The sequence below is a fragment of the Tachyglossus aculeatus genome, chromosome 5, assembly GCF_015852505.1.
Source record: "Tachyglossus aculeatus isolate mTacAcu1 chromosome 5, mTacAcu1.pri, whole genome shotgun sequence".
Lineage (NCBI taxonomy): Eukaryota > Metazoa > Chordata > Mammalia > Monotremata > Tachyglossidae > Tachyglossus > Tachyglossus aculeatus.
The window spans coordinates 26,601,915-26,626,752 of NC_052070.1; positions in this window are offsets into that span (position 1 = coordinate 26,601,915).

The window sequence follows — 24,838 nt, forward strand, 5'->3', positions numbered from 1 at the left end:
TGCTGTGGGGAAGGGAAGGAGGTAAGATGGGGGGATGGAAAGGGGGACGAGGGGGAGAGGAAGGAAGGGGCTCAGTCTGGGAAGGCCTCCTGGAGGAGGTGAGCTCTCAGCAGGGCCTTGAGAACACATCTACTAAGTTTGAGAAGCAGCATGGCTTAGTGGAAAGAGCCCAGGCTTGAGAGTCAGAGGACATGGATTCTAATTCCAGATCCGTCACTTGTCTGCTGTGTGACCTTGGGCAAGTCACAAGGTCTTGCCCAATGGTAGGAGGGAGATAGGGCAATAAGCGGAGGGAGCTGTGGAGTCAAGGGAGGGGATTTTTTTTTGGTTAGGGGTGACATGAACATGTTTGAAAGATACAGTGCCAGTTGCTAAAAGTAAAAAAAAAAATGGTCCCTGTCTCCCATTTTTGTCTCTAGCTCTAGCTTTCCCCCTGAGCTGTTCAATCAATCATACTCATTGAGCACTTGCTGAGGGTAGGAAATGAGTCTGATGTTATATTATACTCTCCCCAATACTTAGTAAGTGCTTTGCACATAGTAAGTGCTCAATAAATGTAATTGAGAGAGGGAGTGCTTACTGTGTATGGAGCACTCTACTAAGCATTTGGGAGAGTTCAATACAATAATTATGGTATTTGTCAAGTGCTTACTATGCGCCAAGCACTGTTGTAAATGCTGGGGTAGATAACGAAGTAATCAGGTTGTCCCACATGGGGCTCACGATCTTAATCTCCATTTTAAAGATGAGGTAACTGGGGCACAGAGAAGTGACGTGACTAGCCCAAGGTCACACAGCAGACAAGTGATGGATCTGGAATTAGAATCCATGTCCTCTGACTCCCAAACCTGGGCTCTTCCCACTAAGCCATGCTGCTTCTCAAACTGAGTAAGTAGACGTGTTCCTTGCCCACAACAAGCTCACAGTCTAAAGGAGGATCTTACAGTCTGGGCCAGTTTGTCCCCTGTAAAATACCACCAGAGTCATGCATCCCCCTGGTTGAGAAAGGCTCTCATCCCTCTCTCTATGACCTACTCCTTTTATCCCTGCGCAATGGTTCCCACTTCGACATACAGGTAAGTTGGCTTTGCCAACTTTTCACCTCATCATGTTATTTTTAGATTTCTATGACAGTCTTTCAGTGATGAATATTGAGGAATGGATGCAAAGAAGGATGGGATAGCTGGGTCCAATGTATATTTGTTTTTTTTCCTAAACATCCAATTAAAGTTTTCTGACTCAAACTTATGGAGAGACCTGTCAGAAGAACCTAGAACTCATTAGCGACAGCAGATGTTGACACTGACAAATTTGATTCAATCTTCCTGGCATTTTATTGTCACTTTTTCCTAGGCATGGCATTTGCATTTTCTACATTGTCATGGAGATCAGTCCCCATAACCTCTGAACGCACTGATAAATCATTCTCTCTCCCCTAACACGGTGGCTGTCCACACAGCTGTTATGTGGCCTTTCATTCCCATGCACAGAGAATTCGCTGTCACCGCTGATTAAAACTTCACACCCAGCAGGGCACTCTGACCTTTATATTAGAATCTGCTCGGAAAAAAACTTCTCTTAATTACGAGTTTTCTGCCAATTAGTTCCATACATGTTTAATTTATCACGAATAGTCAGTGCTTCCAGGACTGGGGCCCTGGATAAACCTTCATAAAAAATAAAACAAAATAAAATAAAATATAAGACATTTACTTCACTTGGCTAAAAATTTTCAACCTGTTTCAGGAGATTAATTTTGAGTCTTTCCACATTATTCTGATCAATTAGCTGTTCTGCAGATGTAAAATTTTGGTAATTGAAATGTGTTGCCCCAGTAAATGTTAAAACAAATCATTAATAAAATGAGAAACCGTCAGCAATGCCGCACTGGGTCAGATGAAGAGTCCATCCAGGCCAGTGTTCTGTCTCCAGCAGTGGCAATAAATTATGTTTGAAAGAATGTGAGATGATTTCTGTCTTTGACATCTAACCCTTACGTTGGATACATGCTGTGAACATACTTTCTAGCATTTCTAATGTTTCCATTAGTAACTCAATTGGGACCGGTTGTCCACAAATTTACCCAAACCCTCTTAAATCTATTGACACTTTCTATTTCCACAGGCAATTAGTCTGATGCCGTAATGATATTTCTTAAATTCTAATGTTCTTTTGTTTATTTTGAACATACCTCTTCTAAGCTTCAGTGTATGCCACACTGGGCCTTCATCTCGCCTATCTCATGCTCACCCCCTCACCCACGTCCTGTCTCTGGCCTGGAATGCCCTCCCTCCTCAAGTCCAAAAGACAATTACTTTCTCCCACTTCAAAGCCTTATTGAAGGCACATCTCCTCCAAGAGGCCTTCCCAGATTAAGCCCCCCCTTTCCTCTTCTCCTACTCCCTTCTGTGTTGCCCTGACTTGCTCCCTTTGTTCTTCCCCCCTCCCAGCCCCATGGCACTTATGTACATTTCTGTAATTTATTTGCTTATATTAATGGCTGTCTGCCTCCCTCTAGACTTTAAGCTCATTGTCTGCAGGATATACGTTAGTTTATTTTTGTATTGTACTCTCCCAAGTGCTTAGTAAAGTGCTCTGCATACAGTAAACATTCAATAAATATGATTGAATGAATGCCCCCTCATCCTGAGAAGTGAAGTGTGAGGGCTCAGCTGGAATAGGAGATGAGTGAGGTCACAGAGGAGGGGGCAGGATGGCTTTAAAAATAGCTTTAAAGCTATTGGTAAGGAGTTTCCATTTGATTCATTCATTCATTCAATTGTATTTATTGAGCGCTTACTGTGTGCAGAGCACTGTACTAAGCACTTGGGAAGGCAACATATAGAGACGGTCCCTACCCAACAGTGGGCTCACAGTCTAGAAGGGGGAAGAACCCACATGGAGCTCATACAGAAGGATAAAATATGACTCCTGATCTGAGAAATGGGACTATCTGTTGCCAAATTGTACTTTCCAAGCGCTCAGAAAAGCAGCGTGGCTCAGTGGAAAGAGCCCGGGCTTGGGAGTCAGAGGTCATGGGTTCAACTCCCAGCTCCGCCAATTGTCAGCTGTGTGACTTTGAGCAAGTCACTTCAGTTCTCTAGGCCTCAATTACCTCATCTGCAAAATAGGGATGAAGACTGTGAGCTCCATGTGGAACAACCTGATCATCTTGTAACCTCCCTAGCGCTTAGAACAGTGCTTTGTACATAGTAAGAACTTAATAAATGCCATTAGTAGTAGTAGTAGTACAGTACTCTGCAAGAGTAAGCGCCCAATAAATACGATTGAATTAGTGAATGAAATCTACAGCTTCATGGGGAAACAAAGCCAGTCCATGGGGACAAAAACAGTACTGCTTCAAGAAAATGAGAATAGGTATGAACAATATATACAAATGGATGAGTAAGACAAAATGAGCCAATAAATTAATGAGAATGCTGAGATGAGTGACAAGATGGTAAGACTTGTTTGGCTACGGGGATCAATCAGGAAATGCTTCGTGACTTCGTAGAGTGGTTTTAAAGGTGAACAACAATTGCCTTTTTGTCTTTTCCACATCCTTAGTGTTTTTTATCTGTCCATCAGTGGTATTTATTGAGCACTTACTACGTGCAGAGAACAGTTCTAAGTGTTTAAGAATGTAGAAAATCTTAATTATGGTCCTTCTCAGCCTCTATTAAGAAAAGTCCTAATCATAGCAGACTGTCCTTGAATGTAAAGCCTCTACTCAGAGGAAAGTCATATTCAAATATATTTGACCCAGGATTTGTGCTTCAGAGCGGGGCAAGGTGAGTTAATGGTAGAGAATTCAATAGTGGATGAGTCCTTTGTTGGTAGTGAAGCAGGTGAGGGAATTTGTTGATAATGGGAATGTCCCTGGTCATCAGATGGGGAAACAGGAGGTCTGGGGAAAGGAGGCATGTCTCTTTCTTCTTGAGGGAGATGGAGCAAAAAAAGGCAGGCAGTGGCTGCATTACCTTGTGGAGAGGGCTGAGAAGTGTCTCCCAGGATGAAATAATAGAGCACAGGTCTGGGAATCAGAAGGTCCTGGGTTCTAATCCTGTCTCAGCCACCTGTCCACTGTATAACTTTAGGCAAGTCACTTCACTTCTCTGTACCTCACTTACGTCATCTGTAAAATGGAGTTTGAGACAAAAAGCCCCATGCGGAACAGGGACTGTGTCCACTCTGGTAAACTTGTACCAACCCCTGCGCTTACTACTGTGCCTGACACATAGTATGCATTTAAACAAATAACATAAGAATAATAAAATAAAATAATGATAATGGTAATTATTATTATTGTTATTATCAGGGGATCTTTGTCACTGCCACATTCTCTGGGAAAAAAATGAATTGTCCAGATGAGCAGTTGCCAACCCAGGGCCTTCTCCAGAAATATTGAAAGACTCTCTCCCCGGTTAAATTTTGAGTTCCAAAAAGGCTCAGACCATATTTGCTATTTCTTTTTGCATATTTCCCAAAGACTACAAACAGTGCTTTCCTGTGAACATTGAAAAAAACCCTCAATAAATATTCCCTTAATAATCACAGAAAGGATCCCCAACAGAGTTCATAAGAAAAGGTGTATTTTTTTTTAATTGCAATTGGTATATCTTCAATTGCGGATTCAAGGGCCCTGAAGCACGCTGGTCAAAACCATAGATACCTGTGTGTGAGCTTATGGATAAATAATAATAATAATAATACTATTTGGTCATTGTTTACTTTCTGCCAAGAATTGTACTAAGTATGGCCTTAGATACAAGATCATCAGGTCAGGCAGTCCTTGCCCTCTATGGGGTTTGAGTGAGGGTAACCACTATTGTTCTAATTCTACAGTTCCCCAATATACAAATAAGGAAATTGAGGCACTGTGAAGTCAGTTGACTTTCCCAAGGTTACACGGGAAATGTGGTAGAGTGAGGATTAGAACCTTTTCCCCTGATTCCTACTCTCATGCTCTTTCCACTAGACTACTCTTCATTCCAAGATTTGCAGCAGGTCCTGTTGCAAAATATATATTGAAAAAGTTTGGAAAATATGCAAGACCATGATAGAGTTCTCTCCCAGATAAAGTGATCCCCCTGCCTTCTACAGTCCTTAACTGTTCTTGTTCACTTTCCAGGTTTGGACTTTCTCATCCAGTTAGGAGCATGGTCAGTGCATGCTCAGGGGAGAATATGCACTTTTCATTCATTCATTCATTCATATTTATTGAGCGCTTACTGTGTGCGGAGCACTGTACTAAGCACTTGGGAAGTACAAATTGGCAACATATAGAGATGGTCCCTACCCAATAACGGGCTCACAGTCTAGAAAACTCAAGATTTAAAATATGTCATTACAGTGTAATCCTTGGAATTGAATATCTCTTGGAACACTTGTAAAACGTAATAGTCTACACAGCTCAATAAATACGATTGAATGAATTTTGTGAGAAGAGCAATCTTGTTCCAAAATGTCTTAATAAGACTTTCAAATCTCTTAAAAATGTTCAAGGTTATCAACATTTACTATCGATAGTAGCAGAAAGATTCTATGACAAATGGCTGATCCTTAGAACATTCACCTTCTGAGAAAGAGATCTTGGGTTCAGTAATCAATCAATGTTATTTATTGAATACTTACTGTGTGCTGTACTGGAAAAATCCACACAACATTAAAAATCATCAAAGCTTTATCTAGACAGTAGATCTGCCCAGTTTCAAAGGAAGCAGAGGCAGATTTTACGATATGAGCTTTTTTTAAAAAAAGAATCAATAGATGTGCAGCCAGATCACACTAAATCCACTGGAAAACTTTCCTATCTACAAGTGGATCACCATAGAAATGTCCTGTCACAAACACTCCTCACCTATGGATCTTTTGAAGCTCTAGTGGATGTAGAACAGGTCCTTAATCAGAGAAGGATTCCCTGATGGCAACAGAGAGTTGCTCAACCCACCTAGCCCTCACCTTCACCACTTGGTCGCTCCTCAAGTTGTGAAGCTACTGAAGAGCCTGGGGATCTATCTTTGGGTAGCACTGAGGTCTATTGGAAATACAATGAATAGTGCATCCTCTGAGCATAGCCTGCAACTAAACACCTGGGTGACCTTGGACTAGCCACTTAACCTCTACTGAGAAAAATGGACGTTGTAATATTTATTCATTCATTCAATCGTATTTATTGAGTGCTTACTGTGTGCAGAGCACTGTACTAAGCACTTTTGAAGTACAAGTCGGCAACATATAGAGACGGTCCCTACCCAACAACGGGCTCACAGCCCCCTTCCTTTCCACCATCATGTTATGTACTTGGGTCCAAACTCTCTAAGCACTTTAATACACATCCTACTTCCATCCCCTGGCACTTAGGTACATATCCTTATCATGCTCCTTCCACTCCCTGTAATTTCTTTGAAATCTGTCTCCCCTATTAGATCATCATCATCATCGTCATCAATCGTATTTATTGAGCGCTTACTATGTGCAGAGCACTGTACTAAGCGCTTGGGAAGTACAAATTGGCAACATATAGAGACAGTCCCTACCCAACAGTGGGCTCACAGTCTAAAAGGGGGAGACAGAGAACAAAACCAAACATACTAACAAAATAAAATAAATAGAATAGATATGTACAAGTAAAATAAATAAATAAATAAATAAATAAATAGAGCAATAAATATGTACAAACATATATACATATATACAGGTGCTGTGAGGAAGGGAAGGAGGTAAGATGGGGGGATGGAGGGGGGGACGAGGGGGAGAGGAAGGAAGGGGCTCAGTCTGGGAAGGCCTCCTGGAGGAGGTGAGCTCTCAGCAGGGCCTTGAAGAGAGGAAGAGAGCTAGCTTGGCGGATGGGCAGAGGGAGGGCATTCCAGGCCTGGGGGATGACGTGGGCCGCGGGTCTATGGTGGGACAGGCGAGAACGAGGTATGGTGAGGAGATTAGCGGCGGAGGAGCGGAGGGTGTGGGGTGGGTTGTAGAAGGAGAGAAGGGAGGTGAGGTAGGAGGGGGCGAGGTGATGGACAGCCTTGAAGCCCAGGGTGAGGAGTTTCTGCCTGATGCGCAGATTGATTGGTAGCCACTGGATTTCTGATCCCCATCGAGGGATCAGAAATCATATCAGCCAACTCTACTGTACTCTCCCAAGCCCACTGCTCAGCCCGTAGCACTCAATGCTATTGATTGATTGACTTTTAATACCTGTCCCTCCCTATATCATGTTGCTGATTCAGAATACATCTATGTACCTAGACTGTAAGCTCATTGTGGGCAGGGATTTTGCCTACCAACTCTGTTTTATTGTATCCTCCCAAGTGCTTACTGCAGTACTCTGCACACATTGAGTGCTCAATAAATACCTTTGATGATGATACTCCAACACGGAACTCCCCCTCCTCCCCATCCCCCCCGGCTTATCTCCTTCCCCTCCCCACAGCACCTGTATATATGTATATATGTTTGTACATATTTATTACTCTATTCAGAGAAGCAGCGTGGCAGTAGAAAGAGCCCGGGCTTTGGAGTCAGAGGTCATGGGTTCAAATCCCAGCTCCGCCAATTGTCCGCTGTGTGACTTTGGGCAAGTCACTTCACTTCTCTGGGCTTCGGTTCCCTCATCTGTAAAATGGGGGTTAAGACTGTGAGCCCCCCGTGGGACAACCTGATCACCTTGTAACCTCCCCAGTGCTTAGAACAGTGCTTTGCACATAGTAAGGCTTAATAAATACCATTATTATTATTATTATTATTATTTATTTTACTTGTACATATTTATTCTATTTATTTTATTTTGTTAACATGTTTTGTTTTGTTGTCTGTCTCCCCCTTCTAGACTGTGAGCCCGCTGTTGGGTAGGGACCGTCTCTGTATGTTACCAACTTGTAATTCCCAAGCGCTTAGTACAGTGCTCTGCACACAGTAAGTGCTCGATAAATACAATTGAATGAATGAATGAAAGTGTTCATAAAAAGCTCATACTGCCTTTTTATATCTTTTTGAACTTTCTCAAAGTGCTTAGCAGATGCTCTGAATGTGGCAGGCACTCAATAAATACTACTTGAGTGATTGATAAGTATTTATTGAGCAACTCCTCAAATGCTATGGGAAGGTATGAGTGTACAAGTTAGTTGTTGTACCAGAAGTGGTGAGGTAGTGGTTACAGAGCTATAAACTAAGCCCCCCCTTTTTCCCAGAGTAAGCCCCCCTTTTCCTCATCTTCCCCTCCCCATTGCCCTGACTCTCTCCCCTTGCTCTACCCCACTCCCTGACCCACAGTACTTGTGTTTCTTTGCATATTTATAATTCTACTTATTTTTATTAAGTATGTGTATATAAAGCACTTAGTACAGTGCTCTGCACACAGTAAGCACTCAATAAATATGACTGAATGAATGAATCTATAATTCTATTTATTTATAATAATGCTACTGATGCCTGTTTACTTGTTTTTTGACTGTGAGCCCCTTGTGGGCAGGAACTGTCTCTATTTGTTGCTGAACTGTACTTCCCAAGTTCTTAGTACACTCAATAAATGTGACTAAATGAATGAATGAATCAGGTTGAATGAATAAAATCAAGTATTTTTTCCAGGAGATTTATACCATCAGGCCAGCCTCCTGACTGGAGAATGAATTCCCCAGTGGCCACGTTTTACCTGGGGGTATTGGTCATTGTGAGCCCACTGTTGGGTAGGGACTGTCTCTATATGTTGCCAACTTGTACTTCCCAAGCGCTTAGTACAGTGCTCTGCACACAGTAAGCGCTCAATAAATACTACTGAATGAATGAATGAATGAATGGGCCTTTCATTATATTGTCAAGATGCCAGTGGTCTGTGGATGGATCAGAGATCCTCTCTCATAACCCCAGACTGGCAACTGAATGAGGTCTGGCCTGGGAACTGATGAACGCAAAAAATACGTTTGGAGGATGTGAATTGGGGGGCAATGATGGATGGCTTTAAACCCAGGACTTCAGGAGAGGAAAGGTTTCTACAGAAATGGCATATGAATCTCTACAATGGGCTAGACAGGGGCCAAAAAGGAGGTGTGCATTGATGGGAAGACAAACTATCAACCAATAAGTAGCATTTTAGGGCTTACATCTGTGTAGAGCACTGTGCTAAGCACTTGGATGACTACAAAAGAGTAGACAGGAGTCCTTCCCTCAAGGAGCTTACTGTATAGTGTATTTTCCTTCACCCTAGTCCATGAATTGGGAACCACTGGGGTACAGTGAGGTCTCTGATGTGTGTGGGCCTTTGGGATAACCTGAAATGGTTGTTAATATGATGGGGCTGTTTTGAAGTTTGCTTGCTACGATTAAACCAACAATACTAATTAATAATGATCACTGTGATAGGAAGCAATGCGTCAAGCACTGTTCAGAGTCCTGGGATTGATGCAATATAATTGAGAGCTCACCTCCTCCAGGAGGCCTTCCCAGATTGAGCCCCCTTTTTCCTCTCCTCCTCTCAATCACCCCCCTCTGCCCTAACTCCTTCCCCTCCCCACAGCACTTGTATATATTTGTACAGATTTATTACTATTACTCTATTTATTTTACTTGTGCATATTTACTATTCTATTTATTTTGTTAATGATGTGCCTATAGCTATAATTCTATTTATTCTGGTGGTTTTGAAACCTGTCTACATGTTTTGTTTTGTTGTCTGTCTCCCCCTTCTAGACTGTGAGCCTGTTGCAGGGTAGGGACCGCCTCTCTATGTTGCCGACTTGTACTTCCCAAGCGCTTAGTACAGTGCTCTGCATGCAGTAAGTGCTCAATAAATACGATTGAATGAATGAATGAATTTAAGTAGATCGGACAGAGTCCTGTCCCATCTGGAGAGCATAGTCCTAGGGGGAAGGAAAATAAGTATTAAATCTTCCTTTTACGAATGTGAAAATAGACCTGGAGAAGTTAACTGACTTTCCCAGGGTCACACAGCAGACAGTGGCAAATCTGGGATTAGAACTCAGGTCCTCAGTCTCCCAAAACCATTCTCTTTACAATAGCCCAACCAATCAGTTGAGTGACAACTGTAAGACCACTGTACGAGGGAGTTTACAACTTAGGGAGGAAGGAGAAACAAAAAAAAAATTACTGATAGCAGGAAATTGTAGGGGATTTTCCTTTCTGCCAAGCCTGGATTCAAGGACATTTATTGGCTTAAACAGAAAAAATTAGATCATTCTATATTTGAATCTGAATGTAGTCCAAAAGCATGTAAGTCTCTATGTTGAAAGGATCTCTCTTCAATGAAATTGATCCTGGACAAATAATATTTTGCTTTGTAATTTTTGACACTTCCTCTTCTTCTCCCCCTCGTCCCTCTAATATTTATCCTTCTCTTTTTCTTTTTTCCTCCATTTTAACTATCTTTTCAATCCAAGGTATTTATCCAAGGTCCACTATTTGTCTGCAGTATGTCCTGGACTCCCACTGTGTGTAGAGCATGGATACTTGGAAATAGTAATAATGATAATGATGCAAAACTGTAACTTCTGTGTGGGCAGGGAACACATCCACCAGCTCTTTTATACTGAACTCTGAAACACTTAGTACAGTGCTCTGCACACAATAAACACTCAAAAAATGCCACTGACTGATTGACTGAGCTTGTCCCAAGCACTGTGTTAAGTGCTGATGCAAATTCAAATAATCAGTTACAGCTACACTATAATCTTATACAGCGGAAGTAAAAGACTTGTATCTGCCCTCAGTTTTCAATATAACTGGAGAAACAAGTGGATATTAAATTGTTGGTGCTAATTCTAGAGAAATAGATAGCCATCTGATGTACAGTTCTGATGGCCCATTCCTAACCTTCTTAATGCTTTATTTGTAAAAAGTAACTAACATCTAAATGGCCATCACTGTGGTTGTCTTTCTTTGTTGGCTTCTCCTGAAGACAAAACGAAGTATGATGGGCAGCTATCTTTTAATGAACACCATAGGGCTGGATCAACAAATCAATCAGATTTATTGAGCGCTTACTGTCTGTAGATCACTGTACTAAGCACTTGGGAGAATGCAATATAACAGAGTTGGTAGAAACATTCCCTGAATGTAGAACTGCACACAAAGCACCAGATGTGAATTGTTTGTTTAATGCTCCCTACTGATTTAATTAAAAATATGAACCTATTAACTCAGTCCACAGCTTTATTTACAATATATGGCATCAAGTTAAGAAACTAAAAATAGGAAAACTAAGCTAGCATAGCCTCAACAGTACATCTGAATGCAGCAGAGCACATTTTAAGTTGGAGGAGGGAGACTCGTTAAAGAGGGACTCAAGCCTTGCTCTCTGACCTGTTTTCTACTTGTTCATTCTTTGTTTGAGAAAAAGGGCAATTTAGATTGTATGCAGAAATAAATGAAAATAAGAAGGAGCCCATGAAATAGTTGGCAACTTAAAAATTGATATGACAAAATATGAACACGAATTTGCTAACTGTAGACAACCAGGCCACAGTCTTTGATCATCTAAAATGCTCCAAAATATGCTGGTATCTCTGCCCTGCTGCATTTGGAATTTTTGTTTTGTTTTGTTTTTGTCAGGAACATGGGCCTTGGAGTAGGAGGACTGTCACATATCTGCGGTATGACCTTGGGAAGGTCATTTAATTTCTCTATGCCTTAGTTATCTCATCTGCAAACAAGACATAAAGACTGATTTTGATCACAGACCTTAAATGAAGATATTCTAGCACTGACAAAGTATTTACATTTCCAGTCTATATAATTTGTGAAATGGGTTCATTTTTTGGACTGGAAATGTAAACCTTGCACTTCCACTGACTTTCTCTTCACTGTAGACAGCAGCACTGTTCTTTCTATCTCACAAACCCACAAGGCATTATCCTTGAATTATCTATCTCAATCAATGTACATAGTCAATTTTTCAGTAAATCCTGTCCGTTCAACTTCACAACATTGCTAAAATCCACTCTTTCATTCATTCATTCATTCATTCAATCGTATTTATTGAGTGCTTACTGTATGCAGAGCACTGTACTAAGTGCTTGGGAAGTACAAGCTGGCAACATATAGAGACGGTCCATAGCCAACAGTGGGCTCACAGTCTAGAAGGGGTGACAGAGAACAAAACAAAACATATTAACAAAATAAAATAAATAAAATAAATATGTACAAATAAAATAGAGTAATAAATACATACAAACATATCTACATATATACAGCTTTCCTCTCCATCCCAACCACTACCCTGTTAATCCAAGCACTTTTCCTAACCTGCCTTGATTGCTATATCAGCCTCGTTGCTGACCTCCCTGCCACCTGTCTCTGACCACTCCAGTCCATATTTCGCTCTGCTGCCTGGATCATTCTTCTACAGAGAGAAGCAGCGTGGCTCAGTGGAAAGAGCCCGGGCTTTGGAGTCAGAGGTCATTGATTCGAATCCCAGCTCCCCCACATATCTGCTGTGTGACCTTGGGCAAGTCACTTAACTTCTCGGAGCCTCAGTTACCTCTTCTGTAAAAATGGGGATGAAGACTGTGAGCCCCACGTGGGACAAACTGATCACCTTTTATCCCCCCCAGCGCTTAGAACAGTGCTTTGCACGTAGTAACTGCTTAACAAATGCCATTATTACTATTATTATTATTACAAAAAACATTCAGTCCAGCTTTCTCTCAAGAACCTTCATTGGTTGGTAACACACCTCCGCATAAAACAGAAACCCCTTTCCATCATCTTTAAACTTCCCAGTCACCTTGCCCTTCTTACCTTTGGTTGCTGCTCTCCTTCTACAACCCACCCAACACACTTTACTCCTTCAATGCCAACCTCCTCACTGTATTTCAATCTCATTTACCTCAACGACGACTTCTCATCCACATCCTGCCTCTGGCCTGGATTGGCCTCTCTCTTCACATCCAACAGACAATCACTCTCCCCACCTTCAAAGCCTTATTGAAGGCACATCTCTTCCCAGACGTGTCCTGGTTTTCTCTTTTCCCACTCCCTTCTGGGTCACCCTTGCACTTGGATTTGTTGCTTTTATTCACCCCCACTCTCAGTCTCACAGCACTTATCTGTAATTTATTTATTTATATTGTCTTCCTCCCCCTCTAGACTGTAAGCTCACGGTGGGCAAGGAGTGTGTCTACTACCTCGGTTATATTTTTCTCTCCCAAACGCATAGTACGGTGGTCTGCATACAGTAAGCACTCAATAAATATGAGTGATTGTTTAACTGATTTGGAATAACTTACTTTGAAAGTGGATATAGTCTTATTACCCCTCTTGATTACAGGGATCTCAACATCAACCTCCTGCTCATAATCTCCCTCCTCCTTTCCTTTTAGGAACTCCCTCCCCCTGCACATCCATCAGAACACTCCTCTCCCCATCTTCAAAGCTCTTCTGAAATCACATTTCCTCCAAGATGCCTTCCTTGAGCCCACTGTTGGGTAGGGACCGTCTCTATATGTTGTCAACTTGTACTTCCCAAGCGCTTAGTACAGTGCTCTGCACACAGTAAGCGCTCAATAAATATGATTGAATGAATGAATGAACTCTTTTCCTGATCACCTATGGTAACTTCAGCATATACCAGGGAAAACACTCCCTAAGCCCTTGCGTATTGCCCCTGATAGCACTTGGTTGCTTCCCCCTACCTATCAACCAATCAGTGGTATTTATTGAATGCTTACTTTGTGCACAGCATTGTACTTAATGCTTGGAAAAGTACAACAGAATTAGCAGATTCCATGCCCATAACGAGCTTACTACTTGTAATTTGTTTCAGTGTTTGTCTCCCCTACTAGATCATGAACTCATCAAGGGTAGAAATCATGTTTAGTAAATTTTATACTCTCCTGAACACATAGTTCAGTGCTTTGCATGGAGTAAGGGCTCAATAAATACTATTGATGGATGGACTGGTTGAGCTACCTGAAGGATACATGTCCTCTCAGCACGTCCACATTTTTCAGAGTACTGGGCAGCAGATATATTTCTGAAGCTACGGGGCTCACACCCTTAATCCCCATTTTACGGATGAGGGAACTGAGTCACAGAGAAGTTAAGTTACTTGCCCAAGGTCACAGCAGATATGTGGCAGAGCCGGGATTAGAACCCAGTTCCTTCTGATGCCCATGCTCAAGTTCTATCCATGAAGTCATATCCATCCATAGCCATGAACCCTATTTTTTAAAAAAGCCCTTGCTTGAACCCACGGGTCCCTCCAGTTGTTCTTCCATCTCCCTCCACCATCCTTCTCCAAACTCCTTGAGTGAATTGTCTACATCCATTTTCTCTTCTCTAATTTTCTCCTTGGCATCCCTCCCCTTCACTCCATGGTAACTACCATCTCAAGGACTCCAGTGGCAACCTTCTGGCCAAAGTCAAAGTCTATTCCAACCTAATCCTGCTTGACGTCTCACCTGGCACTAACACTATCGACCACTCCCTTCCTGGAAACATTATCTAACCTTGGCTTCACTGACACTGTTCTCCCCTTAATTCTACTCCTATCTCTCTGACTGCTCCTTTTCACAGCTTCCTCCTCAGCCTCCCACATTCTAAATGTGGGAGTCCCTCAAGATTCAGTTTTGGTTCCCCTTCTATTCTCCATCTGCACCCACTCCCTTGGAGAATTCATTCACTCCCATGATTTCAATTACCATCTCTACAAATTCCCAATTCTGATTCTCCAGCCTTGGTCTCTCTCCTTTTTGTAATTTTACATTTCTTCCTGACTTCAGGACATCTCTACCTAGATAATAATAATGATGTTGACATTTATTAAGTGCTTACTATTAAACACTGTTCTAAGCACTGGGGAGGTTACAAGGTGATCAGGGTGTCCCACAGGGGGCTCACGGTCTTCATCCCCATTTTACAGATGAGGTAACTGAGGCACAGAGAAATGAAGTGACTTGCCCAAAGTCACACAGCTGACAATTAGCAGAGCCGGAATTTGAACCCATGATCTCTGACTCCAAAGCCTGTGCTCTTTCCACTGAGCCACGCTGATGTCCTGCAGACACATCAAAATAACATGTCCAAAACAGAACTCCTTCATTTTCCACCCAAATCTTGTCCTCTTCCCCATCACTTTAGACAACATCACTATCCTCCCTATGACACAAGCCCATACCTTTGGCATCATCCTCAACTCAGTTCTCTCATTCAATCCACATAGTCAGTCTGTCACAAAAATCCTGTCATTATAATAATCCTAATCACATCATTAAAATTTACCCTTTCCTCTCAACAATAATAGTAATAATAATAATGATGATGTTAAGTGCTTACTATGTCCCAAGCACAGTTCTAAGTGCTGAAGTAGATACAAATTCATCAGGTTGAGCACAGTCCCTGTCCCTAATGGGGCTCATACTCTTAATCCCCATTTTACAGATGGGGTAACTGAGCCCAGAGAAGTGAAGTGACTTGCCCAAGGTCACACAGTGGACAAGTGGTAGAGGTGGGATTAGAACTCAGGTCTTTCCAACTTCCAGCCCTGTGCACTATATACTAAGGCACGCTCCATCCAAAGTGTCACTACACTGATCCAAACACTTATCACACTTCCCCTTGATTTCTGCATCAGCTTCTTTACTGACCTCCCTGCCTTCTGTCTCTCCCCACTCCAGTCCATACTTCACTCTCCTGCCTGAGTCATTTGTCTAAAAAGACATCCAGTTCATGTCTCCCCACTCCTCAAAAACCGAGAAAGCTTGCCCATCTCCATTGGCATCAAAGAGAAATTCCTTCCCATCAGTTTTAAAGCACACTATCAGCTTTCCCATATCTACCTTGCCTCACTGATTCCCTACTACAACCCAGTCCACCTGCTTCACAACTGTAATGCCAGCATATTCACCATATTTCAAGCTCTTCTATCTCACTGCTAAAACTTGTCGATATCTTCTCTCTGGCCTGGGACTCTCTTCCCCTTCATATATGACAGGACACCAATCTCTCCATCTTCAAAGCCCTCCTAAAGTCACACTTATAATAATAACGTTGGTATTTGTTAAGCACTTACTATGTGCAAAGCACTGTTCTAAGCACGGGGGGATACAAAGTGATCAGGTTGTCCCACGTGGGGCTCACTGTCTTAATCTCCATTTTACAGATGAGGGAACCGAGGCACAGAGAAGTGAAGTGACTTGCCCAAAGTCACACAGCTGACAATTGGCGGAGCCAGGATTTGAACCCATTTCCAAGCCCGGGTTCTTTCCATTGAGCCATGCCCAAGCTCTTAGTACAGTGCTGTGCACACAGTGAGCACTCAAAAAAAAACCCCACTGATTTACTGAAATAGCATGACAGCCATTTGGTCAAAGAGGTTTCTTTTTATTTATTTGTTGGCAAGCAACTTTGCAAACATTTCAGCCCTCAAGAGAAATCCTTGTAGCTCACAAGCGTTTCTATTGCTTTGTGTATCAAGGACACATATTTATTAACACTGCTCACTAATGAAGAGAAGTGGTATAACCTAGTGGAAACAGCACAGGTATAGGAGTCAGAAGGCCTGGATTCTAATCCTGGCTCTGCCAATTAAGATTAATAATAATAATATTAATGGTATTTGTTAAGCACTGTTCTAAGCGCTGGGGTAGATACAAAGTAATCAGGTTGTCCCTCATGGGGCTCACAGTCTTTAATCCCCATTCTACAGATGAGGGAACTGAGGCAAGCCCGGGATCTTGCCACTAAGCCACGCCACTTCTCTAATTCAATCGTATTTACTGAGCGCTTACTGTGTGCAGAGTACTGTACTAAGCGCTAGGGAAGTACAAATCAGACTGTAACTGGCCCAATTTCACACGGCAGACAAGGGGCAGAGCAAGGATTAGAACCCAGGTCCTTCTGACTCCCAGACTGGTGCTCTATCCACTAGACCAGGCTGCTTCCCATTTGTATCTTTGGTTCATGGGCCTCTGATTTCCCCAGGAGTGATCCAGAGATGTGTGGTTGCGGGGTCCCATGCCAGGTTAAAACTATTCCACAGGCCACACAATCCTAGCGGTCACTTGGGAGCGTATTGTTTTTGACTGCAGGAAGTGGGTGTAGCCAGTTATTCTGAAATTACCAAACTCTAAGTTCTTATTACATCGCTCTGCTCAGAGTAAGCACTCACATATCACTGAGTGATAGATTGATCTGCCCATAGTCACTCAATGGAGGCCCAGCAGTGTTCCCTGACAATGAGAAAGGGCAGGAAGCTCCCTCATGGACACAGCAGGCCGTTTCCCTAAGATGGTCCCCTTGTCTAGAGGTTCTTTCCCTTTAGGATCCCCAAAATGGAGTATGTGAGCAACCCTGCATAGGCAATGATGTGTACTTTGTGGATTTGACAGCCTCTCCAGACAAGTTGTTAGAGAAATGGGGTGGAAAAGGATGTCCTTTAGGTTCAAAGCACTATTCCAGAACGGAAGCTTGGGTTTTAGTACCCTCTTGTATAAATGAGTTGGATAAATAAGTCATTTAAATGCAGATGTTACCATTTTGTATGCTAGCGGGGGTTAGTGAACAGTGACAATCTGTCTTGAAAAGCTCTTGGTTGCTCTTAGATAACCTTATTTGAAGACAAAGTATTGGAAGGAAGAAAAATCGAAGGTCATACCTCATGGAAATTTAGAAAAATACAGTGATGAAAACACATCATTCAAACATGAATGTTGCATCATAGAGATGTAAGAGATTAACGTAGATACTTAGGAACTTATGCATTAGTTTAGAGCATGGTGACGTGTCTTGTAATTATAGAAAAAGGGATGGAAGCTTTGCCTTAGTCACCAGAATAAAATATATTTTGGCCATGGATCTTATTCGTGGCTGACAAATAATGCCAAGTGGCTGGCTATTTTGAGTTATTAGAAAAATGATCTTTAGGAAAGTTTCACATAAAATGAGCTATTTCTCTTTAGAGGATTGAACACATTGGGTTTTTTTTTCATTTAGAGTTTCTGCTTATTATTTGTGGGAAGAGGTTGAAGAGAAGTTTAGAAAAGTCAGAAGGAACTTTTTTTCTTCCTAATCAGTGAATCATAAACTAGAATGATTTATTTATTTATATTGATGTCTATTTATATTGATGTCTGTTCCCACCCTCCCCCCGCAAGACTGTGAGCTCGTTGTGAGCAAGGATCATCACTTTATTGATGTATTGTACTTTCCCAAGAGCTTAGTATAGTGCTTAGCACACAGTAAGAGCTCAGTAATTATGATTGAATGAATGAATCTGAATCTAAATGTCTCTAGTCATGATATTTCCACTCTACTCTTATTGCATTTTTCTTCATTCCTCAAATTATTGATGGAGTCTTCCATTATAAACAATAGATGAGCTTCAGATCAGGTCTGGAAACTTCAGTCCTTAGGACCTGTGTGAGGGTGAATCGATTAGAGTGTTGTTGGTTTGCGCAATGCCTTTCTCTTGCTCCTGTCAGTCGTGTTTCTATCATGGCTGTGACTGCAACAAAGCAAACAAGGGGAGTGGAGATGCAACACATTTTGAAGTGAATGCACTGGTTTTACAAACAAACCTAATTACAGCCAAAGTCACTGCAGCAGAGTGCCAATGCTGTACCACTGCCTTACAGAGCAAAAAGTTAGTCAAAAAGAGTAGCAGCTTGAATAGCTGTCCAGGTTAGTGAGCCCTTCTATGACCCTTCTTGATCCAGTCTACCACATGAAATGACTTAGGTAGTTCTTCAATCAGAAAACTTCACTACAGATAGATTAGCCCCAGCTGACTATCCTTTCTTCTGGTTCACCCCTTACCAAAGTGAATATTCCAACCTGAATAGGATTTCTGAAAATTTCCTCCTAGAAGCTCACGGCTCACTGGGAGATTTGAGGTTAGAGGTAGTAGTAGCACAAGGGGGAGAGGGAGGAGGGGGATGGGGAGGAGGAAGAAGAGTAAATATTTGCAGTAGTAATGGTATTATTAAGCACTACAAAATGCAGTGCTCTGAGCTAAACAGCTGGGAATTACGATAAGAGGACAAAACGTATTCCCAACCCACAAGGATCTGGAGTATAGAGACCTAGTAGAACCAAAGGACCTGGATTCTAATCCCAATTCCACCACTGGTCTGCTGTGTGACCTTGGGCAAGGCACTTAACTTCTCTGGGGCTCGATGGCCTCATTTTTATAATGAGATGTAAGACTGAGTTCTATGGGGAAAGGGACTGTCTCCAACCTGCTTATCTTGCATCTGCCTCAGTATTTAGTACAGCACCTCACACATAGTAAGTGTTGATCCCCTCCAGTCTGACTTCCATCCCCTTCACTCCACAGAAACTGCCCTCTCAAAGGTCACCAATGATCTCCTTCTTGCCAAATCCAACGGCCTCTACTCCATCCTAATCCTCCTCGACCTCTCATCTGCCTTCAACACTGTGGACCACCTCCTTCTCCTGGAAACATTATCCAGCCTTTGGCTTCACTGACTCTGTCCTTTCCTGGTTCTCCTCTTATCTCTCTGGCTGTTCATTCTCAATCTCCTTTACAGGTTTTTTACTCTGCCTCCCACCCCCTCACTGTGGGGCCCCCTCAAGGTTCAGTATTTGGTCCCTTTCTATTCTGCATCTCCACCCACTCCCTTGAAAAACTCATTCTCTCTCATGACTTCAACTACCACTTCTATGCAGATGACACCCAAAGCAACATCCCCACCCCTGATCTCTCTCCCTCTCTCCAGGCTCATATCTAATCTACATTTCCTGCCCTGTTCTCTTCTTCCCTCCAGGCTCAGAACTCCTCCTGCCTTCAGGACATTTCCACGTGGATGTCCGCCCACCACCTAAAGCTCAACATGTCCAAGACTGAGCTCCTTATCTTCCCTCCCAAACCCTGCCCTCTCTCTGACTTTCCCATCACTGTGGATGGCACTACCATCCTTCCCATCTCACAAGCCCGTAACTTTGGTGTCATCCTTGACTCTGCTCTCTCATTCACCCCACACATCCAATCCAGTACCAAAACCTGCTGGTCTCACCTTCACAACATCACCAAGATCTGCCCTTTCTCTCCATCCAAACTACTACCTTGTTAGTTCAGTCTCTCATTCTATACCAATTGGATTACTGCATTGGCCTCCTTTCTGATCTCCCATCCTCCGGTCTCTCCCCATTTGAGTCTGTTCTTCACTCTGCTGCCTGGATTCTCTTTGTATAGAAATGCTCTGGGGATGTTACTCCCCTCCTCAAAAATCTCCAGTGGTTGCCTATCAACCTTCATATGAAACAAAAACTCCTCACTATTAGCTTCAAAGCTCTACTTCACCTCACCCCCTCCTACCTCACCTCCCTTCTCTCCTTCTACAGCCAGACCATACACTCTGGTCCTCTGCCACTAACCTTCTCACTGTGCCTCTTTCTCTCCTGTTCCACCATCAACCCCTGGCCCACATCCTCTCTCTGGCCTGGAACGCTCTTCCTCCACGCATCTGCCAAACTAGCTCTCTTCCTCCCTTCAAACCCCTACTGAGAGCTTACTTCCTCCAGGAAGCCTTCCCAGACTGAGCCCTCCTTTTCCTCTCCTCCTTCTCCCCTCCCCTTCATCCCCCCCTCCCTCCTTCTGCCCTACCCTCCCTCCACTCCCCACGGCACCTGGGTATATTTGCATATATTTATTACTCTATTTTATTAATGATGTGTATATAGCTATAATTCTATTTATTCTGATGATATTGACACCTGTCTACTAGTTTTGTTTTGTTGTCTGTCTCCCTCTGTCTAGACTATGTGCCGCTGTTGGGTAGGGACCATCTCTATTTGTTGCCAAATTGTACTTCCCAAGCACTTAGTACAGTGCTCAGCACACAGAAAGCACTCAATAAATGCGATTGAAGGAATGAATGAATATCTCCTCCTGCCTTCAAGACACCTGTACTGGGATGTCCTCCCATCACCTCAAACATAACATGACCAAAACAGACGTCCTTATCTTCCCACCCATACTTGGTCCTCCCCCTGACTTCCCCATCAATGTAGATGACACCACCATCCTTCCTGTCTCACAAGCCCATAGCCTTGGCGTTCTCCTTGACTCCTATCATTTAACCCACATATTCAATCCATCACTAAATCCTGTTGGTGTCATCTTCACAACACAGCTAAAATCCACCCTTTCTTCTTCATTCAAACTATTACCACATTAATACAATCACTCATTCTATCCCACCTGGGTTACTGCATCAGCCTCCCTGCTGACAACCCAGGCTTCTGTCTCTCCCGACTCGAGTCCATACTTCACTCTGCTGCCCAGATCATTTTTCTCTAAAAATGTTCTGGACATGTCACCCAACTCCTCAAAATAGTCCAGTGGTTTCCCATTCACCTTTGCATCAAACAAAAAATTCCTCACCATTGGCTTTAAAGCATTCCACCACTTTGCCCCCTTCTCTCCTTCTGCAACCCAGCATGCACACTTCAGTCCTTTAGCATATCTACTCTCTTTGCCTCAGTCTTACCTATCTCGCTGATGACCCCTAGCCAACATCCCGCCTCTGGCCTGGAATGTCCTCTCTCCTTAAATCTGACAATCACTCTCCTCCCCTTCAAACCCTTATGGAAGGCACATCTCCTCCAAGAGGCCTTCTCAGACTAAGCCCCACCTTTCCTCATCACCCACCCACTTCTGCGTTGCCCTGACTTGCTCTCTTTTCTTTCTCCCAACCCAGCCCCACAGAACTTATGTACATATCTGTTCTTTTATTTATTTGCACTGATGTCTGTCTCCCCACTTCTAGACTGTAAACTCATTCTGGGCAGGGCGTGTGTCTGTTCCTTGTTGTACTGTACTCTCCCAAGTGCTTAGTACAGTGCTCTGCACACAGTGAGAGCTCAATAAATAATAATAATAATAATAATGACATTTATTAAGTGCTTACTATATGCAAAGCACTGTTCTAAGCATTGGGGAGGTTACAAGGTTATCAGGTTGTCCCAAGGGGGGCTCACAGTCTTAATCCCCATTTTACAGATGAGGTAACTAAGACCCAGAGAAGTTAAGTGACTTGCCCAAAGTCACACAGCTGACATCTGGTGGAGCTGGGACTTGAACCCCTGACCTCTGACTCCACACTGCTTCTCAGCCATGCTGCTTCTAAATATGATTGAATGAACGAATGAATGAACAAATACCATAAAAAAGGAGCTTACCGCTAGGCTTTTAATTGATAGTCTCTTAATTGAATGAAATCATTAGATGACTGGAGGAGACCTTCAGAGATCAGTTAATCTATTCTGTAATTGTAAATTCAAAATTTCAATAAAGGCTTTTGTCAATCAGAGAGTGAAGAGAGGCATAGCCAGTTAGGGAAAAAGTCCAAGTAAATAAGACTCAGGACTACCCCTGGGAGGGAGTTTATATAGTTATTCAGAAGGCTGGTAAGAGATACAGAATTAGTTCATTGATGAATTAACCAATTAATAGTATGTGTTGAGCACTGTTTTTTAAGTCTTTGTTATGCACTTACTATGTTCCAGGCACTGTTCTCTCCCCCTTCTAGACTGTGAGCCCACTGTTGGGTAGGGACCATTTCTATATGTTGCCAACTTGTACTTCCCAAGCGCTTAGTACAGTGCTCTGCACACAGTAAGTGCTCAATAAATGCGATTGATTGATTGATTGTTCTGAGTCCTGGGGAGATGCAAGTTAATCTGGTTGAAAATAGTCCCTGTTCCACAAGGGGCTCATGGTATTAATCCCCATTTTACAAATGAGGTACAGAGAAGTTAAGTGACTTGCCCAAGGTCACATAGATAAATGGCAGAGCCAGGAGTAGAACATAGATCCTTCTGACACCCAGGCCCATGCTCTACCCGCTAAATACGATTGAATGAATGAATGAATGAATGCATGAATGAATGAATGGGCCATGACTGCATCTCAGTTAATGCAGAACACTATTGTAGGCATTTTGGGGAGTAGAAAGGTTTGTGAACATACCCCTGCCTTCAAGGAATTTACCATTTAGCAGGGGAAATAGACCCTAAAAGAAATTACAGGTAGGGGGAAGCAACATACTATTAAGATATGTACCTAAGTGCTATGGGAATGAGATGGAGCGTGAGGACTCAAGCTGTTTGGTGACATGGAAATGATGAAGTGTTGGTAAGGAGAGAATTAGAATGGGTAGATGAGAGATTAATCATGGAAGGCCTCTGGAAGAAGATATGATTTCAAAAGGGCCTCGAATAAGGGGAAAGAAGGTCTGTCAGATGTGAAGGGGGTGAACGTTTTAGACAACAGAGAAGACATGAGCAAGAGTTTGCCAGCTAGAGAAATGAAAACAAGTCACTGTGGATAGGTTGGATTGAAAGGAGTGAAGGATGTGAGCTGAGATGTGATGGGAGAGAAGTGAAGATAGGGAAGGGAAGGGAGAGATGATTGACTGCCTTAAAGTCAATGGTCAGGAGTTTCTCAGTGCAGAGGGGAATGGGCAATCATTGGAGGTTTTGGAGTTATGGGCAGATGGGTGCAAACTGAAGTTTTAGAAAAATGGTGGTGATAAAAATTTTGCCAAAATCACTCTACAAAGAGTGAGCACTGGTTAGTAATTTGGAGCCATGATGGCAGAATATGCCACTCTGCCACCCATTTTGCCGAGGATTCTCCTCTATACAGCAGGATTGAAGAAATGGTCTTCTTTAATATCCATACAGACAAGAGCTTCCTCAATAGGCCTCCCCAGAGAGACTTGCATCCATGTACTAAGCACTCAATAAATACGATTGAATGAATGGATGCACATTACCTGCCCTGACCTGAGACAAAATTTAGGTTGGGTGCCCTCGTGCCAGACTGCCAGGATTGGTCAGGTTTGGGAAGAGTTCTGCTTTGAAAGAATGAAAGGAGGAGCTTCCCTCACTGACCTCACTACACTCACTACTGACAGGATGCCTGAAGTGAACCATGACCAGAACCAACCTACCATTTTACTTTTTTTTTCTCTTTTCTCTCTGCGTGAGGACATGTTCTGCCTGTCTCGACCTTGACCTTCATTGTTCTAACCCAAGTTAGGTGGAGGAGCAGGACAGTCACCTGTGTCCCACCCAAAGGGATAAGTGGGAGGGGGTTTCACAGGTGACCACACTTCCACCAGAGAACTCAATAATCAAGGCAGAGGCAGGTACTAAATACAAGACGGGTGCAGTGTCTGATCCAACAATCATACTTATTTCACCCTTACTCCGCACAGATAACTGTACCCACTGCTCGGGAGAGTACAGTAGAGTAAAGAACCACAATCCTTGCCCTCCAGAGTTTACAATCCAGCTCTTCAAAATGGCCAAAGAGAAGGAAGTACCGTGATTGCATCATAAATCCACTTTAATTGGCTTTTCTGATGACTTTTTCAATCACTCAATGGTATTTATTGAAGATTTACTATGTTCAGAGTGCTCTAATAAGCCCTTGGGAGAGGAAACATTTATTAGTTAGTAGACACGATCCCTGTCCTCAAGGAGCTTAAAACCTAATTGAGAGTGGGGAGGGATAGACTTTAAAATAAATTGCCATTAGGAGAAGCAGCAGAGTATAAGTGCATAAAGACAGTGGGAGTGCAGTGTGAGTATATGTTTAGATGGTATGGATCCAAGTATACGTACTGCAGAAGGGAAAGAGACTGAAATGCTGAATTCTAATTCAAGCTCCACCACTAGCTGTGTGACCTTGGGCAAGTCACTTCATTTCTCTGTGCCTGTTACCTCACCTGACAAACAGGGATTAAGACTGTGAGCATCATGTGCTGAATAGCTTGTATCTACCCCAGCAATTAGTACAGTGCCTGCCACAAACAAATACCATTAAAAAAATAAAGTCTTTAAAGATGAGGCGAGATGT